The sequence below is a fragment of the Papilio xuthus genome, unplaced genomic scaffold (assembly GCF_000836235.2).
Source record: "Papilio xuthus unplaced genomic scaffold, Pxut_1.1 DF827756.1, whole genome shotgun sequence".
Classification (NCBI taxonomy): domain Eukaryota; kingdom Metazoa; phylum Arthropoda; class Insecta; order Lepidoptera; family Papilionidae; genus Papilio; species Papilio xuthus.
The window spans coordinates 547574-565859 of NW_013530893.1; positions in this window are offsets into that span (position 1 = coordinate 547574).

Consider the following 18286-nt stretch of genomic DNA (forward strand, 5'->3'; position numbering starts at 1 on the left):
TGCGATCAAAGATTTTAAAGTATGTATTGTTTTTTTAAATTAATTTATTCCTTTCAGACTTTAATGGTTACGTAAATAAAACAATTTTTTAATTTTTATTTAAATTTGCGGAAAAATTTCACTACGCAAAATGATTTCTTCCGAGAGAAAAATTCCATTAGTCATTGCGAAAAGCGAAGCTGCGGTTAATTAATTAGATTTGAGTTAGCTGCAGGTTATTGAAGGGAGTTGAAGTTGCGAGCTTTTGAAGTTGATTAAATACATTTTTAAAGGCTATATAGCTTTGACATCAATATTCATGTAACTTTAAGTTACTAATAAACGTTTTTCTATCAAGATAAAGAAATTAAAGTAGATATTAAGACCCTTCGTAAACTAAGCAACTTAAATCTTCGCGACCGTGCGATCTTAGTCGCTAAGCGACGTATGCAATGTCATAGAAGTAGTCGCTGTGCCTATACGGATCGAATATATGTAAACTAGCGTCGAAATAATAATAATAATAACCTTGCCTAGTGTACGAAGGGGTCAATGACCTTGATTTTGACCTTGAACAAAAACCATTGGAAAAATGCTGATTTTAACAAAAATTTAAGATTTATATTTAAAATAAATATGACTTTAACATCTATTACACTGTTTTTTTTTCGACTTGCTATGACGTAATAATAATTGTGTTTATTCACATTTTTATTTTATACTTATTATAAAACTCTACGTATTACGTGCGATAGAAAAAAATATGCCGTCTTTGTTCAAATGTCAGCCGATCGATAGGCAGGCAATGAATGTACCCTGGGCATCCAATATTCCACATTCTCGCTGCTAAGGAATGCCACTTAATGCCACCACTCGTTATGTGGAGCGCGACCTCTACCGGATTAAATACACTACGTTTTCAATAGAAAAAAATATTGTTTTCAATTGTTTCAATAACAATGAACGTTCAAATAAAATGTTTATTTACTAATATTTATTCTCATAATCTTACTAATATTATAAATGTGAAAGCATGGATCTCACTGAATCGGCATAGATGTAGAACATAGTATAGAAAAACACATAGGCTACTTATTAAGTTTGTTTTTAATTCCGCGCGGACGGAGTCGCGTGCAACAGCTATATTAAACATACAAGTTTTTTGTCAGTACAGGCTAAGACTACATGCTACACAAAATGTCAACTGTAATGTTAAGATCCGCCATCTTGGAAATCTAAATGACTATTATCACCAATTAATAAACAGGTAGCGGGCGACTGACCTCGGCCACGAAAGATGTCGACGACTCCTGTCTCACATACCTCTATAACATTTGAATGCGTAAATAGACCAAAAACGCCGTATTTCAAAGATTAACGTGGCCTTGTGTTTAAAGGGCATATTAATATTGCTGTCTCTGTTTTGTCAAAGTAAATGAAAAGGATAGAAATATATAGTCACTGCAGAAATTCTCCGGTTATGTTGTTCGCATAAGTTTAAGTTGCTTAAGTAAATATTTCACACCTGACGGTAAAGTTATTAAGTAAAGGCGAAGCGTTCGCTCGCGTCTTAACTATATTAATTTCCTCCAATAAACTACTTCTATCGATAAAATTATATTGGTAACCTTGACATTGAAATGACGCAACAATTTTACAACAGTTATCTCTCTCTCTCTCCGTATTATTATAAAGAGACTGAATGAGACAACAATATATTTTTGTTTTAGTGTTTTAATTGTGGAATGAAGTGGTTTGGTTCTTTTTTTTTGAGAATTTTCAGTTTAGTTTGATAGACAAAATTACAATTATACTGTGTTTAACACCAATTAACTAGCTGTTGCCGATTTTTCCACCTTCTCCATGTGCATATAAAATTTCATAAAAAACGGTCAAGCCGTTTCGGAGGAGAAGTCAATTTTATATATAAGACAATAAAAATATGAGTAATCATCAGCTCGCTATACGTCCCCAATGAGGGTCTCGGAGCCTACCCTAAGTTGAGGATGACTAGCCCAGAGTCAACCACGCTGGCCAAGCGCGAGTTGGTTGACTTCATACATATCTTTGAATTTCTTCACAAATATGTACAGGTTGCATCACGATGTTTTCCTTCATCGTAAGAACGTCGGATAAATGCACATATGTAAATCGGAAATCGAAAAACACATTGGTATATGGCGGGATTCGAACCCAGGACCTGCAGATTGCAAATCAAGTGCTTTACCCCTGAGCCACCGACGATCAATATGAGTAATCATTTACTCTGCCTAGATTTAAATTAGGAATTCGTCAGGGCCACAATTTAAAAAAAAAACTTTAAAACTATAAATGACAAACATATTTTAAATAATTAAAACAAATATAAATACATTTTAAAAGCATATTGTTTATCCTGCATTTAAAATTGAAATGTAAATACACACATCTAGTAATTAGAAATAAAAAAAAACTCAATTGAACCAGTTGAGTGCGGTGCAGTTTCATTTCACGTGAAAGTAAAAAGAGTGCATCGAACGCGGGATCAATCTTCACTACCCTAATTGAAAACCAAACAAAAAAAAGCTATCGATGTGAAATACCTTTTCTATACTTTATATTATCTTCAACAAAAGCCACGAAACTGCAGTTGTGATAGGTTTTTCAATGGACTTTATTACTAAAGATTTTTTTATCTTACTAATATTATTAATGCGAATATTTACATCAGTGGTTCCCAAACTTATTTTGTCTACTGCTCATATTGAGAATAAATATTTTTTTAGCGCCCCCATATTTTCACATATTTAAAAACCACTATAACTTCAAATTAAATTAATTAATTATTGTGACCTATATATGTATATTAACGGAGAATTCTAAACGAAACTTTTACTATAATCCGCAACTTGAGACCTGCAGCGCCCACAAGGGGGCGTTATCGCACACTTTGGGAAAGACTGATTTAGATGCATGGATTCATGGATCTTTATAACGCCTCAACGGAACTTGGTGAAATTTGGCAGAACATAATCTGGATCTGGATCTAAAAACCCATAGGCTATTTAGTTTTGTTTTTTAATTTCGCACGGACGAAATCACGGATGACACTATAAGGTGGAAAACGAGCAAGCGGCCACCTGAATTCGCTTTGAATTCGCATGGTGAAGCGACCGTTACCTGTAATCGACGGAAGACCAGACGCAGAAAGAGAATATGTGTCTTCTTCATTAAATCCACTTCCCCTTACCATCCTTTCCTAAGAAGAAATCATCGGGAAGGGAAATAGACGCACACTCATCAGACTGTATGCGGAATTACTTCCACTTTTCGCCAGTCTTCTGTGTGGTCGTGGTCTGATCCAACATATTAGTGCAAGAGAATTTGTTGTAGTTGGCGTTTAGAAGTTGTTTTGTTTGCATTGAACAGGCTACGAAACTACTAAACCGATTTGAAAAATTCAGAACGCGGAAGCTGCACTATAGCATCATAATTACAGACAAATAATGACAGAATTATGACTTTAAGAAACTACGTCTTTTTTCACCTATGGAAGAATTTATTAAAAATATAAAAAGATGCACAACATTTTTAAAAGAGTTCGATCATCCACTTTTCGTGCCGACTGTACTCATAAAGGTAATGCCTGAGTATATCAAAATGGCAATGTTATTGATTAAAACAGCTGCATTTAAAATTGTGCGCGAGCGTACGGGCATTTATGTAGTCAGGAAATATGCATTATTTGCACCGTCGGCTGAATATTAATCATTCTACTTTATTAAATCGTGATTCGTATTCACAAAGTGAAGTGAACGATATCAAACATATCTATATAACACGTTCTTTAATGACAAAATTTTAAATTATGCTGATTTACTATGCTTATGCTTTAACAATCGAACTTAAAACCCGTTTAATATACAGCTAATGTGTTCTTTTCTTATTTAAAATTAACTATATTTTCTTTTTATTTTTTTTATTATCTCTAGTTAGTTGCTACGAGTTGTAATTACTTTTTTGTTTAGTTGTTTGCTTTTGTTTTATTTGTTTTACTTCATTTCTAATGGTTGTAATCGAGCTGATGGACACCTTTGAACGAGCATAACGCGGCCCATAGGGACAGGCTGAAAACCAGCTCCGCATGGCCATGCCATGCGTAAAGTAAAAGCAATTCCGCGTTTTATCTGATGAGTGTGCGTCCCGGAGGCCTAATTAGTCCTCTTTTTCTTCCCACCCTTTTTCTTATAAGGAAAGGATGGGAAATGGAAGTGGACTTTCCGGATGAGAGGATGGATGGAAAGGAAAAATATTTTCTTTCCGTGCATCCTCTCCTCTGTCGATTAAAGGTAGGCAACGCATATGCAATTGTGTATGTCTATGGGCAACGGTCACTTCGCTATTTCAGCGATTTCAGATGGCCGTTCGCTCGTTTGCTACCTCATGATATAAAAAAACGCAATATTCATATAATTTTCTCTGTTACAGGTACAAGGCAATGTGGAGGAGTAAATTCTTTCAACAGAACTGAAAAATATCTCATTCAATATCGCAACATCTAACAGCATTAATGGCACACTAATAACAGACGATTGATAAACTGATAGCGATCACAATGAAAGCCCACGTGTGAATATGTGACGTCACGATGTCAAGAAATATGTTCGCCAAAACTGACAGATTCTCTGACAGAAGAAAGGACAGAGTAACACGATGACGTCAAGATATTGCTCCTACCATTGTATAAAGTGACGATTCGATCGATTTTTGTTTAATACGCTTCACTAGTTAATGTAGTTTCGCTTTTTTGTATGTTGCAAATGGTAACTCGGGTTAAGGTATTATTAATTTGCGCGTAATATAATTTCTTGTCTTAGTCGTGATTAATTTTAAAATCGGAAGCAATATTAGGTAAATATATTCGGAGTTACATTTTTAAATTGTAAATATAATAGATTTAAAAAAAAATATAGTGTACATATTTATGAGAAATAAATTAAGATAACGTTTTCTTAGTTCGGAAGTGATACTGTCAAATTTCTCTGTGAAAATTAAAGCTTAAAATTCTTCGAAATTCCGTTCCTATTCGCAATACTCCTTATATTTGGGGCCAAAACTTAACTTTCACTGTCTCTAAATTATAATAAATTAATCAAAATTATATAAAAATAAAGAATCGAATAGTTAAAATGGTTCCAAACACAACATTGTACGCTGCGAGGACTACTATGAATACACATGTGAACGGATCATTGGGATTCAATTCTTCATATCTTGTACCAACGTATATAAGTCAGGAAGAATTCTTCGCACTGCAGATGAATACGTCTGACGTAAACAATACGACGAACGATACGATTATAAATCAAGTGATTTTAAAGACTTGGTATCCAAGTGGTTATTCACCAGCTCATATAATTATAGCATCAGTGGTTGTAACAGTGTTAATGATCATGGTGGTTGTTGGTAATATGTTAGTTATAATTGCTATAGTAACAGAGAAAGCGTTAAAGAACATACAAAATTGGTTCATAGCATCATTAGCAGTGTCAGACTTCTTCTTAGGTCTTGTGATAATGCCGTTCTCATTAGCTAATGAGCTAATGGGTTATTGGATTTTCGGTTTTTGGTGGTGTGAGATACATTCCGCAATGGATGTGCTTTTGTGTACTGCCTCAATTATGAATCTGTGCCTCATATCGTTGGACCGCTACTGGAGCATAACTCAGGTGAGTTAATACTAATCTGAAATTTGATTTTTTCAAAATGTAGTAATTTTTAGCATCATACCAGAGAATCAGTTCACTATACGTCCCCATTGAAAGTCTCGGAGTAACTTGACTATGCTATAGTCCATAACCCTGGGGCCGCGGACGAGAGCGAAAGCGTGCCCGTGGTCCCGTCCCGATGCGTTGGAGGAACAGAGAGGTTTAGTGGGTATGCCTCCGCTATGGAAGAGAATCCCACATAACTACCGCGTCCCCCCCCCGGGGCGCGGAGTATGCATAAAGCATTCCTGTCTGAAAAAAAAAGTCCATAACCATGACTCCGTTTTGTTGGTTGAATTTCTTCGTAGATATGTACATTACGATGTTTTCCTTCACTGTAAGAATGTAGAATAAATGGATATATGTAAATTAAAAATTATATTGGTACATGTAGCGTTCGAACCCAAGACCTGCAGCCACCCTTGAATTAACGCAATATTGAAAAATAATGGTTAATAAAATTTTGCATGAATTATTAAACGGGTGCGCTAATAAACTACAAAAGAGCCAATTATTGAATAAACGGTTCTCTCGACATTTATTTCCTTGAAATGTGAATATTAATTATAAAATGAATTACAAATACCAAAGCTATTTTGCGAGAAACACTCATAATTAGCTCACTATACGAGTACGTCCCCACTGAGAGGTTCGAAGCCTACCCTAAGTTAACGGTGATTAGGCTATAGTCAACCACGCTGTCCAAGTGCGGGTTGGTTGACTTCACACATATCTTTGAATTTCTTCTCAGATGTGCAGGTTGCACCACGATGTTTTTCTTCGCTGTAAGAACGTCGGATAAATGTTCATATGTAAATCGGAAATCGAAAAACACATTGGTACATGATGGGATTCGAACCGGTACTGCAGATTGCATTTGTCAGCGTTTATATATCTTACTAATATTATAAATACGAATGTTCACATGGATATTTCTTTGAAAGTATCTCAAGAACAGCTGAACAGATCTATATCTAACATAGTCCGGAAGAACACATAGGCTACTAATTATATTTTTCAACTCCGCGGAAAAAGTCAATCTTGACATAAAGTCTTTTAAATACAAAACTCTATTTTATTATTTAGAATATTTGGTTTAATTGATTTGAATTTCATTTACCAAGGTTATTTTAAAAGCAATAAAGTACATAAAAGTTGTTAAATTTGTATAAAATGTAATTTTGAGGGTTCCGTACCTAATAGGAAAAAAACGGAACCCTTATAGGATCACTTTGTTGTCCGTCCATCTGTCTGTCAAGGCAATTTTCGTCAAAAACGCGTGAAGGTATCAAGCTGGAATTTATTTAGTATATTTCGTGATCTGCATTTGACTTTATTGAAATTATTCAATGACTGCGATGTCTCGTCACCTTTACTTTGGAGCGCTTTGAAATTCGTAGATTGGGATAATTGCTTTATGAACGTTTTAATTCAATTATTTCTATATGGGTTATTAAAGTTAATGTACGTTTAAAAGATAATTTCATATAACACATTCTTTTCAAAATAAATTAATATAATCAAAAGGACATTTTATTTTTTTATTCTTTTTATATATAATATAAGTTAAAGATATGTGTCCATTGGCCCGATCCAGACGCGGACGTTTTCGATGCCTGCAGCAAACTAAAATGCGGGCCGTGCGTGCGGTGCGTCCGTCGCGGGACAATGGATACGTACCTTAAATCAATTATATAGTTACCACGTAATACTAATTTAAGTAACACTCTGTCAGGACGAGTTAAGTTTGACATTGACGTGGGTAAGGTGACATTAATGACAAGGGGAGAAAACCACAAGAGTGAAAATGTTTATTGAACTCAAATTGATTGACCAACAATCTCCATCTGCGCGGAATTATAAAAGTAACTTAATTAGTAGTCTATGTGTTCTTCCAGACTATGTTCTACATCTATGCTACATTTCAGCGAGACCTATGCAGCCTTTTTGGAGATACCTTCTAACAAACATCCATCCAAAAATACGTATTTATATAATAATATTACAACTAGGCACTTGTTGCTTTTAGGGTAAATTGCCTAATTACGGTCTATTAAACATAAAAACTTAAAACTACGAATATGAAAGCAAATAAATTTTTATCCCCTAATAATAGGGTGTTATAAAAAAACAACTGTTTTTTTAAAAAACAAATTCGAAATAATTTAAAACGCCTAACAAAGTGTATCATGTACCAGGGCGACAGAATGACATGGTGATGTCAGTTATGAAAATTTAGCGCTGTTCTCGGGATAAAATATCGGTTCATATGATCCTTTAGTATTTTTTGTTTGTACACGACGCGCTGTTCAAAAATTTTAACACGTACGTACGATGCTTTTTGTTCTGTCAAATGCATTTTTACGTTTCATTACTAAAACTAGCTGTCGTCCCCGACACAGTATGCGCGGTATTAAAAAAACTTGTAGGCTATGTGTTCTTCCAAGCTATGTTTTACATATAAGCCAAAATTCAGTGAGATCTATGCAGCCGTTCTGATGATACCTTCAAACAAACATCCATCCATCCATCCATCCAAACATTCGCATTTTTAATATTAATGAGATAGTAAGATATTAAAAATTAATCCGCTATGCCCCTTTGTACACATAAATAAATCGTCGAAACTTGTTTGTGTCTGACGCAAGGTTTGTTTTACGCGCGCTCGGTACCCGCACGCGCTGTCTACTTTTCAGTACAGTTGAAGCGACTACATGTCAACTGTATAGCTCCGCCATCTTGTAAGTAGCAGCGACTTTTCTCACGACGATTTTTACAAACTGGTGCGCGAATATCTTTGGCGATTACAGATAGAAATGTCGCCGACGAGCGCTATGTACGATTTTTTTGTGACTGAGTGGTCACTGTTTGCCCTGTAGAGGCATTTACAGCTTCACGTTTCAGCGCTTAGCCTGGACCTCGTTTAAGACTAACAAGACTCGAGGGCTCCCTCAGGAGCCTCGGCTCGGGCTGTTACTTCGTTATTGTTACCGGATTGGGTTATGTACAAGCCTATGCGTAAGTCTTAGCAATTAAAATCGCGCGACTGGAGTCGTGGGCGACAGTAACAATGATAAATTGTATTCGAAATATACCATAGAAGTAGTGTACTTGATATTTCAAAGTATCAAGTACACTTCTACGGTTTCCTTTTTCAATCACAACATTTAATCTTTAAGTGAACAATAAGCTGGAGATTTGCTTTAGAAAGTTGCCAATACGAATACAATAGAGCAAACGTCTGCAGTGCCGGTATCAATACTGTACAGATTGATTTTATTTTCCATTACGCTAACGTTTACTTGTTGTTACTGCATTTTGAAATTGAAATTGAATGGTTTGTATTGTAAATTGATGAGTTTAATTATTATAAAGTATTTCTTTTATAGTACAGTTCAAATAAAAATATATAATGTCATATTCTGACAAAGCTTTCAAATAAGATCTCGAAAAGAAACTTTGGTTGGTTTCTGAGATCTCTCATTATATTTGACAAGTTAGAAATAATATGTTTTAAGCGACAATATTGGTCTCAGCAATAAACGGTTAAATAGATATTTTTTAAGCAATATTTATTTCAAATCTTAATCTACGAGTTTTTTTATATCATAAGTTGGCAAACGAGCGAGCGGCCACCTGAAATCGCTGATATAGCGAAGTGACCGATGCCCATAGACATACGCAATTGCATATACGTTGCCTACCTTTAATCGACGGAGGAGAGAATGCACAGAAAGAAAATATTTTTCCTTTCCATGCATCCTCTCATCCGGAAAGTCCACTTCCACTTCCCATCCTTTCCTTATAAGAAAAAGGGTGGGAAGGGAAAGGGGAATAAGTAAGGTCTCCGGGACGCACACTCATCAGACGAAACGCGGAATTGCTTCCACTTGACGCCTGTCTTCTGTGTGGTCGTGGTATTTCACCTGGCAAGCCGGGCCAATTCGTGCGAAGATGTTAAAGCGGGCTCTACCACTGTTAAGTTTCAGAAAACTAATTATAATTTTTTTTTCTTGAAATTTAGAAACTTTAAAGAGATGAATGTACATTCCTATTTAAAACCAATATTCCAATTAATATTCTATACAACATTTTTGAATGAAATGAAAATGCCATTTTCGAATTTGGAATACGCTGCAATAATACACAAAGGCAACGAGCAGGCGCGAAAGAAAATTAACCCAACTGGGATAAATATGACACCTGTCAGCTCGATACAACGCTTTTCGTGTACAAAAATGCCATAAATTGTAATTTTCCTCGCTATTAGGGCTGGGAATATTTTTTTATGTTGACTTTAAATTTATATACGATACCAGAGTACGTGAGAAGAATTTAATGTCTTTTTACTATCAATAATAAAGTCACTTTTCCTGTCTGTTCTCACCTCTGTTAAGTCCATATTCTGTCCTAACGAGGTATGCCTATTAAAGAAGGGGTGGAAAACAAAATAGGATTGTAATTCGGTTTCTAGAACAAACATTATTCAAATCAAATGCGGAATAAGCTAGAGCTTGGCCATGATCTCACCTGATTTTAAGTGATGATGTAACTTTAATTAAGTTTATTTGCATCAGACGAAAAATTCAAAAAATTTGGATGCAATTAGTAGTACCACTTTCTGTCAAGTTAAGCAGTTCGGAAACCCAATTTATGAAGTTATCGAAACAAAATGACTATCAAATGGTTAATAGGACTTCAGAAATCAGGCATTACCTGTCGTTAGTGACGACAAACACGCACTCTGTGTGCTAACTCTGAGTACGACCCCTAATATGTAGATGAGTGTTGACACTACGTATTTGCTTAAATTATATAACTTAGAAACTTGTCGTCGCATTATTTACCTTACTCACAAGTGAGAAGGTACATTTTTGTGTGTAGGATTTTTGTTGGTTTCAAATTTAGGCGTATAAATTAATTCTGTCAGACAGGTTTTTAATCGTAATTTTTTAATCTGTAATTTATTATTATTAACCTGGATCAAGTTCTTCCGTTGTTTTATGTTAATTTTGTTCTCTACAAATGAAAAGTATTTCTTTTGTTTTTTTCTATATTTATTTGAATATCTATGAAAAATGTTTTTTTTTACTCGCGAAGACGTATTATTGACTGCCTCGTTACTTATTAAAATTATACCTAATTTGTTATAATGACAGTTGTCGTTAAAATCTTACTAATATTATAAATGCGAATGTTTAGATGGATGGATGTTTTTTGAAGGTATATCCAGAACGGCTGAACAGCACTTGTAAAAAATCGTCATACATATACAACATAGTCTGGAGGAACACATAGACTATTATTTTTTTATTTCTGCGCTAGTAAATGAATAAAATTCTAGCTAATATGTAGCAAACACGTTGCATATATGTAGCATAATCGTAGCATATTCGTAGCGCATTCGTAACGCATTCGTAGCACATTTGTAGCACATTCGTAGCAATACGTATTATAACATTTGTCAAAAGATTAAGTGCGTGCTCATCTTTTTTTAATGTTCTTGAGATTTCTGCAAATGACTAAGGAAATAAATTAGTTATTCTGGTAAATTAAATGAAATGTAAGCAAAGTATTTGCATGTACTACTTTATTGATGATATTCCGTTACTTAGTGTTTGTCCGTGAGCGCGAATACTAAATTAGTGGCTAATGGAGCTGAGCGAGTGGAGTTTCTTATGAAAGGAAAAGTATTTATATTTAATAAATAAGAAAGAAATAATATGTTAATGTTAAAAGGAAGCATAAATTAAATAAATGTTCACTAATTGCCTTACTTAATGTTGTTTAATGATATTTTAATGAGAAGACAATCCTTCACTAAGTGTCACCCTTAGTGACCAGTAACAATGCTACGGTTTTTTTATTTGTATCCATAGTTAATAGTCTCACGATAACTGGTTAGTTTTTTGTTATCTGCATATGTTGTATTGCCGCGAAAATGACCTATAAAATAAAAAAAACAACCTTATCAGGCGATTAAAGTATATCCCAGTATTATACCATTAGGTACAAATGGAGGCTAGTCGATATATCCGTGAAGAGACCTCGACGAAATTTGGCATAGATGTAGAACATAGTCTGGAAGAACCCAATGACTACTAAGTTTTTTTTAATTCCTCGCGGACAGAGTAGCAGTGGACAGCTACTTATTCATAAAAATTCAATCGATATCGATATATATATATCGAAAGTCGTGTTAGTTACACTATTTATAACTCAAGAACGGCTTTACCGATATGGCTGAAAATTGGTGAGGAGGTAGCTCAGAGCTAGGAGACGGACATAGGATACTATTTATTCATTTTTTTTAATTTATGCCTTAAAGAGTTACTTTTTATTTAACTTACTAATATTATAAATGCGAATGTTTAAATGGATGTGATGTGGGTGGATGGATGGGTGGGCTACACTAATTTTTTTTTATTTATCCACCCGGACGGTGTCGCGGGCGATAGCTAGTTTTGTTATAAAGATACAACAAGATAGATAATAATTTGTTTCGAAACATATTGATGTCGATATAAAATATGACAGGAAAATAAAAAACTATATTTCACAAGAATAGAAACCATTTATAACGGACGAGAAATAAAAAAATGAGCCGTCAAAAGCAATTTCCTTTTGTGATCCCGTTTTATTGAACGATCCATTTATATATAAGTGTTATAAAAATCATCTTTAAATTACATTATTAAAATAAATGTAAAACGCACAAATTTTTCCACTTCCGTTTCCGTCTCTGTAAACTTTTGCATCCGCTTCTTTTCGTTAGTTAAATTTAAAACATCACAATTGCAATCGTGAAAACATGATGAATGATCAAACATGCACACCGTTACATACAAATAATTTTAATATCTCGGATCGATCCCAACTATCCGATTAATCTGACCGTCACAATTATTAAGTCGCAAAGACCATACAGATCACTACGGGACCTTCACTAATTTTCATTACTTAAGTGTAGATTTACAAACGGATTATTACTTAACTGTAAATCTACACTAAAAGACTGTTTAACATTTAAGTAACTTTATGTGCTATAATACATTTTATAAACAAATTTTATTTTATTGCCAAGTCTAAGAAAAATATCGTCCGCGATAAAAAGTTTAGGGAATAACAAAAGAAGATTATTTGCTAAGAATGTCTCTGGGGCCATGAAACTAGAACCGTCTAAGCAAAGCGTAAAGTAGCCGTAATCCGATAATGGTAGAGAAAATTCACAACAAACATTTCGCTTTTGACTTTACATTATTTTTTAAACTACTTTAGTTATGTTAGAAATAAAAAAAAACAAACAAAAAATAATTGATTAAAACTAAACAAGGGCCAGTTACTAACCATTTCCCCCATTATTTCGTTGGTAGTTTAAGCATATAGGCCACTGAGGTCTGAGAAATAGTAACGTAAAGGTTAATAAAACAGTTATTTCCTCATTACTGGCTTTTGGATGGCATATATATATAATTTATTGTAATCGTCTACTTTATTTGAAAACACATAGGCTACATAGGTAGAGAAAGACCAAAGAAAGTATGGATGGATTGTGTGAAAGAGGATATGCGTAAGAAGAGGGTGAATTCAGATATAACGGCTGATAGAGATGTATGGAGGAGTACATAATGTGCCAACCCTCCGTATAGATAAGGATGATGATGATGATGAGGCTACTAATTAAGTTTTTTTAATCCCGCGTGGACGGAGTCTCGGGCGACAGCTAGTGATAACTTAATAGGCTTAAGTGATTTGATCGTGGGAAGTTTGTCTAAATGCATCAATTGTTGGATTAGTAAGGCTTAGATGGTTTGCTTTATTAAAATTTGTGTCGTCATTAATGAAATACAAACAAACAACAACATAACTCACGCCCATGACCCAGAGGGGTAGGCAGAGACCACAGACCACAATTTGGCATGCTCTTGACACACCTCTTTCGCTTTAATACATCTACGCATACATGCAACTCGGTTTCGAGTGCTATTAAATATAAAACATAACTAGCTGTCGCCCGCGGTTCCGTCCGTGTGGGATATAAAAACAGATAGTAGCCAATTCTCAGACCTACTAACTTTTACTTATATTATAAATGCGAATATTTGGATGGATGAGTGTTTGTTTGAAGTTATCTCCGGAATCGCTTACAAGATTTTGATGAAGTTTGCCATAGATGTAGAACATAGTCTGGAAGAATACATAGGCTATTTATTAACTTTTTTATAGCGCACGGACGGAGTCGTGGGCGACAGCTAGTACGCATATAAAATTAAATCGGTCAATTCGTTTCAGAGCAGTATGGCAACTAACATTGTGACACGAGAATTTTATATTTAATATTATTAGTATCACAAACGATTGAATAAGTATAAGATTACATTAACTTAAAATTATGTAACTAAACTTTGCAGAGTTTTAAGTTAGCATTGAAGCAAATTGTACCCATAAGAGTATTTTAAGTTACATAATAGCTAAAGTTGTAACAAAGTTGAGGTTACGAAATTTTATAGACCAAATTAAGTAGACCTATGTGAAAAGTAAAAAGAACGTACAAAAAGATAATTAATGTAACAATAGTGTAGTTTAAAAAAAATCTTTCATTGTATTTTTAAACTAGATGGCGTTGTTTTCGATTGATAAACAGAATCAAATTAAAAAAAAATCTCAGATAAAGAAATATGACTACCCGTGGGTTTCTGATACCAATATCTCCGATGAAGACATTTAGTTATCTCTGTTTTCTTCCAAGATAATGACAGAGATGTCTATATGTTTACAGAGATTGACCTCAGAAGCCAACAGTACATAATTCGAATAGAAAATTGTATCAAATCTCTTAAGAAGTTGAAGTAGCGATGAAATTATTTTCAATCCTTGTATTAAAGATGCCTCTTCATATTCCGAAACGCTTTACAAAACAACTGAAGCGAATGGAAACGGGATTACTTTGAGTGCACTAAAACGTGACTGGAATGACGTGCAGGATACTATTGCTTTATGTCTTCTTGTCTTACTTCAGATTCGTAACCATGAATGGTCTTTATCGCTTTAAATTATAACAAAACTAACTGCCGGACACACCTCCGTCCGCGCGGAATTAAAACAAACTTAATTAGTAGTCGTTGTGTTCTTCCACACTATGATCTACATCTATGTCAAATTTAAGAAAGATCCATGCTGCGGTTTTGGTGATACCTTCTTACAAACATCTATCCATCTAAACATTCGCATTTATAATATTAGTAATACGAACATTTTCAACATGATTCTAAACAAGTCGATGTAATCACAAGCTATTTAATATTATGGAAATTGCGGTGAATATGAAATACAAAATTTGTCGTACATTGTCCGTTTTGTGTGGGAATGTGTATCCGGGTCGCGTACTTCAGCTGTAATGAATTGCGCGCATTGCGAACTTTACAGTCTAATTAATGTTACGAATTCAAATTAGACTAACGGTTAGGATATATAAAAGATATACTCGATAACTAGGTCGTTATACAACTTGCGGGGAATCCCCGTATACGAGCTAACGTCCAATGAAAATGATCGGTCGATGTAAAGCAAGCATCGCGCTAGAACTCAGTTGACAAGCACGAGGCGCGACTATTTCACAAAAAATGCGAGCGATAAAAACAGTTTAAAATAAGTTTTAGCGTCTACAAAAACATTTGTTGCAATAACACGACCACAATCACAGAGGTGTCAAATGGAAGCAATTCCAAGTACAGTCTGATGAGTGTGGTACCGAAGGCCTAATCCTAGTACCCTTTCCTTTTGCACTCTTTTCTTAGGAGGAAAGGATGGATTTGACGGTGTAGGGGACGTATAGGAAAAGGGTGTAAAGTTTATGTGCATTGCTTCTGTCGATGCCTCTGTAATTGAGGTTATATGTTTATAGGCAGCGATCGCTTCGCTATTTCGGCGAATTCAGATGGTCGCTCTTTTACCACCTAATAATAAATGTATTGTATATTATGGAGCGTCGGTGGCTCACGGGTCAAGCACTTGACTTGCAATCTGCAGGTCCTGGGTTCAGATACCGCCATGTACCAATGGGTTTTTCGATTTCCGATTTACATATGTACATTTATCCGACGTTCTTACGGTGAAGGAAAACATCGTGATGCAACCTGCACATATCTGAGAAGAAATTCAAAGATATGTGTGAAGTCAACCAACCCGCATTTGGCCAGCGTGGTTGACTATGGCCCTTAGCTTAGGGTAGGCTCAGAGCCCCTTGATGGGAAGGTATAGTGAGCTGATGATGAATGAATAAATAAATGTTAAAAAATCTGAACAACAAATAAAAGCATACAAAACCAGAATTACAAGCAGATAAATATAAATAAAACCTTAATTACAGTTATTGTTTCGTTTCATGCTTGAACAAACATAAATGTTTATTTTTACGTTTTTTTTCGTATCACAGTTGCTTGATAAATGTAACAATATTCTCATTGTTAACAAATACTTTTCACATTACCTACGCGATGCGAACGAACTCGGGAAATTCATATAAAATGTCAAAGCTGAATAAAAGCCGCTGTTGTGGAATATATATATTTTTTCATATCATAAGGTGGCAAACGACCGAGCGGCCACCTGAAATCACTGAAGTAGCGTAGTGACCGTTGCCCATAGACATACGCAATTTCATATGCGTTGCCTACCTCTAATCGACGGAGGAGAGGATGCACAGAAAGAAAATATTTTCCCTTTCCATGCATCCTCTCATCCGGAAAGTCCACTTCCACTTCCCATCCTTTCCTTATAAGAAAAGGGTGGGAAGGGAAAGAGGACTAAATTAGACCTCCGGGACGCACACTATCAGACGAAACGCGGAATTGCTTCCACTTCACGCCTGTTTTCTGTGTGGTCGTGGTATTTCATCGGGCGAACCTGGCCAATTCGTGCGAAGATGTTAAAGCGGGTTCTACCACTCTCAAGACGGGAAAAAGACGGGATAATGTTTATAATATTTTGTGTATGAACTCTATAGCATTATCGTGAGTTTTCGCAGCTGAATCATTTGTTTCGCTATGGCCACCCAATAGCAAGTTTTCGATATCTGATGAAAAAAAACCAAGTCACCTAAATATGAGACATGTAGGAAGACTGAAGATGTCCAACACTTGCTGTTGGAGTGTGAGGAAAACAGACGGGATTGTGAGCTGCTGTTCGCTTAGTTGAAAGTTAATTCAAATGATGTTGGCCTAATTTTACACAAATATTGTCAGATCTGGCTTCAATCGCGGTGGTACGATTATGCCAGCTTCTTTATTAAATTATAAGAAAAGGCACTATGGGATTAGCATGTCCGATAAGGACAAAAATACAAAAAAAAGTTAAAAAAAATAATTTGTTACAGAAATGTTTTTATAAGTAAATATGTAATTAACACCGACTAGTTTCGAGCCCATCGGGGGCCCTTCATCAGGATGAGTGGTACTGGTATTATTTCGCGGACGCGGCCCGTCGCTCACTCAAGAAAGAAGATATTTTTTTTACTTTTAAGGTTGTTTTCCATGACATTATTTTGTTACGTTGGGTTTAAGAATGTTTTTTTTCTTTCAGAAAGTTTGTTTTGTTTCAGTATGTTTTTTACTCAGGATTTTTTTCATTTTTATAACTAAATGGCAAGTATGATCTCTTTGAAATATCCAAACTCCTTGGCTACAAAAGAGGTCGAATACTTTTTAAGAAGCAGGTGTTTCAATTTAAAAACAACTATATTCAAACATCCTAATCTATTAAGAGTAGGTAGGACGTAAAAACAGTTGAAGATTTCAGTAATGAGCTCGGTTGATGAGGAAATTTATCATCGGAAGAGAAAGCGGCTCTGTTAATTGATGTTGATTAATGTTCTACCTTAAGATTAAACTTTTTGCTGAGGCCAAAAAAAAAAACTTTGGAGCGATTAAAGGAAATAAGACTTATACTCTAATGACATAAACGTTTTTATTTTTTGTTAATTATTCTTACATTTTAAAAAATATTTATAGTTAGTAACTTTGACTTTCAAGATATTATTGTTTTTTCTTTTTTAAACAGTGGGTTTGATACTAAAATTTCCGTTTAAAAATATTGCTATCCCTATTTTGTCAAAGATGAAAGACAGGGATGACGATGTGTTTTAAACAAGGATTTTTCAGAAACCCACGGAAAGAGATATAAACATACAGACGAATTGAGAGCCTTCTCCTTTTTCTAGTCCGTTAAAAAAAAAAGTCTTGGCTTGATTATAAACCTTAGGGAACTTTTTTTTTTTATTGCAACACAATACAGCTTAACACTATTTACATTTACACAAATAAATGAAGTAAGATTAAGAATCTAGGTTGTAAGCCAAAGTAAATGTATACAAATGTAAAATGGATAAAAAGAACAGATTAAACACTTTAAAAATTAATATATTAAAGTTAATGTAAGTTAATGTCGTATATTAGTTAAACTTCATGTTTTGCGACCTCTCAGAGATTTTTTCTTGCCTTTAAAAAACAAGCTATTTAATTGAGTTATATTTATAGCGTTGATGTAGTTAGAAGTGGGACATT